This window comes from Temnothorax curvispinosus, unplaced genomic scaffold (assembly GCF_003070985.1).
Source record: "Temnothorax curvispinosus isolate PA1 unplaced genomic scaffold, ASM307098v1 QBEX01013321.1, whole genome shotgun sequence".
NCBI lineage: Eukaryota > Metazoa > Arthropoda > Insecta > Hymenoptera > Formicidae > Temnothorax > Temnothorax curvispinosus.
In genome coordinates, this window is record NW_020223101.1 from 1 (window position 1) to 4,783 (window position 4,783).

Genomic DNA, 4,783 nt, shown 5'->3' on the forward strand with positions numbered 1-4,783 from the left:
GACGATGGTCAGATCCATCCCAATAACTGAATGTGATCTCAATTTCTTCTTCCTTCAACGCGTTCTGCTTTCTAGCCCATTCTTGTCTCAATTCTTCCCTAAGTTTATTTTCCTCCTCGTCCCTTTCCCTACTGGCAAAAAACATGTATCTACATCTGGATTTTTCTAAATCTTCTTAATCGCAGGGCCATCAGATTGCACATTTTCTGACTGCGGGGATTTTTCGGCATTGTCTTCGTCAGAAGACATCTCAGCTTCATCTTCGTCTTCGTTCAGATTAAAAGACAAAGCTTGAATCTGTCTCTTCTGTTTGTTTTTTTCTGTCTGCTTCGCCGCTAGTGCTCTTTCCTTTTCTTGCTCTTTTTCACGTTCCTCCTATCAAAGCATAAAATACACGTACAAAAATACAAATTATGAGATAATCAGGATCATAAAAAGATTGTAAGAAATTACTTGTGGGTATCAGGATTCGTGAATGTTCGCTCAATTTAAGGGGATGCTAAAGCTAAGGCCGAACTTCCTCGACGTCGGTAATGTCAACTCTGTCAACTAAAGCAAAGGCCGAACTGATATTGGAGACCTCGCGTGGTGACAACGCGAAACTCCGGTTTCAGTGTTACCAACTTATTTCAGATTCTATGAAGTGGTGTATGTCCGTACACGTATGTACACACACCACTGAATTGCTCACACGGACGCACGGTAGAGAGACATATGCTATAGACGCGGCAACGCCGCGCGGCGTTGCCGCGTCTTGGATTCTTTAGCAATACGGCCTGAACCTGAAAATGCTTTCTGGCCGTCTGTAGCAGAAGGCAGTAACGTATCAAGGCTGATAAGCACCCGCTTTTTATAAATTATATATATTCTTATGCACACATGTGCGTATATATATATATATAATATGTATCTAATTATTATGTGTATGTTTATAATTGTCTGATGACAAATAATAACAGTAGCATAATTGAGAATGTGAATTAGTATACATAGTATGTATTGACGCGGGTACTTATTAGACTTGGCAATTTACTGCATCTCTTGCACCTCTAATAATTTTTTTCTTGTAATGTAAATGAATGATGTAAAACTCTTTCAAAGGATCTATCCATTCTTGATGGGGTAAAATAATAATTTTTATAACAAATGCAATAAATATTAAATTTATAGTATTGATTTATATATAACTAATTTTATTCTGTCTTTATATAGAAAAATATACCTCAGTCTTAGCATCAGAGTAGAGGGTAGCGGCAGCTGATGAACAGTATAGATAACAAAACTGAATAAAAATCTTAATTATTATAACATAATCCCAGTAAACCAGTTTGTAACTGTTATGTAACTTAGGGAGCACATGGAAAGAACAACTCTTCATTAGTACCTATACTTTACTTCTGTAAAAAAATTTTGCGATCTATAAAGCCGTTTCAAAGAACGAACTTTGACAGATATATGTCGTATAGATGCCTCGTTAGACAAGGACAGATATCTCTCGTATTATTCCTTTCTCTCCTATGTATGTAATTTGCATGCACCCATTTATTCCTCTTTCTCTCTCTCTCTCTCTCTCTCTCTCTCTCTCTCTCTCTCTCTCTCTCTCTCTGTCTTTCTCTCTCCATCCCTGTCCCTCTCTCTCTTAGTACACTGGGTAGCGTACACTTAGTATGGTAAAATCAGGATTTTTTCGAAGTGTGGTGTTAGGATTCTAGGGTATATTTGAAGAAAAAAAACGGTAATGTTATTTAGGACAAGAAACTCTATTTATTATTTCGTTGATAAAATGTTGGGAAATATAAACGAAAAAATACATATGTAAATGAAATATATTATATTATTTTTTTTATTGTTACTGTCGAAAGTAAATAATATTACATAAAACTAGTAATGCAATTCAACATAGATATACATACACACGCACACGCATACGCAATCGCACATACATATGCATACGCACATACATATTATTTTTATTATTTTTTCTGTGGGCCCCAGGCCCCGTCCACGATGACGATATCACGGACATGGGACGTCTCCAGGATCATGCTCCGATTACTTTGTACTAACAATAAGAATAATTCTGCATACTTTTTTTATTTTGTGCCTTTATATCATATGTATTTTTCAAGCATATAATAGCAACCTCGCAAAAAATGTCTTTTTTTATTTCAATTTCTGTTTCAAAAAGAATGTTTTTTTTTTATATATATTTGCTTGTCATAGTGATTGAGATACGCGAGAACGCGCATAACGTGCAGTTTACGCCGAAGTGGCTGTTCGCGAGCGATATGTTTCGTCGACGGATGATTAGCTAATTATGGATTGTATACAGAATACTGGATATTTGCGTAAAGTATCGTTGCCTCGCGAATAAAGTCGAAGGACCGTCGAGAAGAGGAAGCTCGCGGTGCTTTCATTTCCCTTCCGAGTGCGCTTCAATCTTTTATCCGTTTTCTATTCGCCCTCGTCTTCGTTTCCATTGCCAGTATGCGACAGCCGTTACTGCACTCCATGAAGGGTATCATTGCATGATTTGTCGAATAATACTTAAGCAAAAGAGATGTCTTTCCTTGTGCTTAGAAATCCAAAAAGATTATTTCGAGAATCATAAAGAAATTGTATTCTGTTACTGTCTAATCGTTTTTATACATTTATAAGTTTACAAGTATACATAGGACTTGAAAAGAAAGGAAAAAGGTAATCGTCGCGTTTTTTTTTCACAGAGACGGGCAAACGTGAAACTGTGTTATTCACGTTGCCCGACTAAATCAAACTCGGATGCTACAAGTATCTAGTGTTTATCCAGCGGGACTTTTAGGATGCCGCGAATGCTGATTTAAGAATAATTATGATTTATCTTACTTAGTGGAGTACGTACATCTTTTCGGAAACGAAGACGATGACGACGATGACGATCAAACGAACGCTTCCGTTCTTGTCCCAAAATTGTTTTCGTTTTCTCTTGTAGCGAACGTTTCGAGGAATTTGCTTACGACGGTTCGTTAGCATATGTCTCGCGGTAATTAACAATTACACGGAGCCGTCATGTTTTCCACAACGCGTAGGGAAAAAATTAAATGGTTTTTAATATGTATTCAGAGAATGTTGATTCATCATATTATTCTTTCAAACTTGCTTTCCTTCTTTTGAAAATTTACACCAAGAGAAACTTTTGTTACATGTTACTTTATATTGATTTTTTTTAACATCTCTATTTCTTAAAAAGGAAACGAAAACCGTAGAAGAAAATTATTAAACTTATCTTTATCGTGTTGGGAATTCATTCAATTTTATCGCTACGTGTCTCAACTTCTTTTGTTTAAAACAAACTAATTTATAGCTTTTGATTTTACATATAATTGCTAAATTTCAGTTTTGTCACATGCGATTTGTGCGAGCTTATTTCGTGGAGCAAATATTTTGTTGCGTTTTCGAGAAAGTGTTTATCCGATCATTAGCAAAGCGACGCGATGCATTTATATTCGATCACGAGGGACTATGCGCAAATTTTTGCATTGTTTGCGGATTTTATAACTCTATTGACGAATATAAGATCTAAAGATCTTTCGCATAATTGATTTACGATTAAACTCGCGCTTTATTGAGGCTCAGATGTACACCCGTCTGTATCACGTCAATAAAAATCTGACAGCAAAACGTGTATATAAATTCATTCGTTTAGCAAAGGATGCGCGTTGACCTTAGAAGCGCACGTTGGAATTTCATCCGGAGGGAAAAAAACTTTGTCGCGTTTTTTTAATATTTCTGATTCTCAAAATAAATTCTTCGTGTATATTTTTTTGTGCTCATAATATTATTTGATACGCGCCCCCATACGCGCCGCCGTACGCGCCGCCGTCGGCGTCAAAAAATGGCCTTATATATAACTCATATAGACTTATTATATGAACTATAATAAATAGAGTTTCTTGTCCTAAATTACATTACCGTTTTTCTTTCTTCAAATATACCCTAAAATCCTAACACCACTCTTCCAGAAAATCCTGATTTTACCATACTAAGAGTAGCTACCCAGTGTACTTGTAAGAGAAAGAGAGAGAGAGGGACAGGGATGAGAGAGAGGGAGAGAAAGAGAGAGAGAGGAATAAATGGGTGCATGCAAATTACATACATAAGAGAGAAAGGAATAATACGAGAGATATATGTCCTTGTCTAACGAGGCATATCTGTACGACATATCTCTCAAAGCTCGTTCTTTGAAACGGCTTCATAGATCGCAAAATCCTTTTACAGGAGTAAAGTTTAGGTACTAATAAAGGGTGGGATTGTAAAATAATTAGTAATAATTGAAAAAAATGTAAAAATGCCTAACGAGATATCTGTACCACATGGGCCCGCTTCTCTAACGAGAAACGTATGCGCAAACACTGCTCTAACAGAAAGGCTGCTGATTGGCTATCGCACAGTTTTTAGCCAATAAGCTTGCAGCTTTTCTGTTAGAGCAGAGTTTAGGCATACGTTTGTAGATAGAGAATCGGGCCCTTATCTGTCAAAGCTCGTTCTTTGAAACGGCTTCACAGATCGCAAAATCCTTTTACAGGAGTAAAGATTAGGTACTAATGAAGGGTGGGATTGTAAAATTATTAGTAATAATTGAAAAAAATGTAAAAATGTCTAACGCGATATCTGTACCACATATCTTTCAAAGCTCGTTCTTTGAAACGGCTTCATAGATCGCAAAATCCTTTTACAGGAGTAAAGTTTAGGTACTAATGAAGGGTGGGATTGTAAAATAATTAGTAATAATTGAAAAAAATGTAAA

General features: G+C 36.2%; 1 long non-coding RNA gene across 1 annotated transcript; it reads right to left on the minus strand.

The window, feature by feature from the left end:
• Positions 1-313: 313 nt before the first annotated feature.
• Positions 314-1,032, minus strand: LOC112463479. The gene is made up of 2 exons (XR_003041787.1): positions 454-1,032; positions 314-375 (listed from the first exon to the last, which is right to left on the minus strand). It is a non-coding gene; the product is annotated as an uncharacterized LOC112463479 (long non-coding RNA).
• Positions 1,033-4,783: the final 3,751 nt, after the last annotated feature.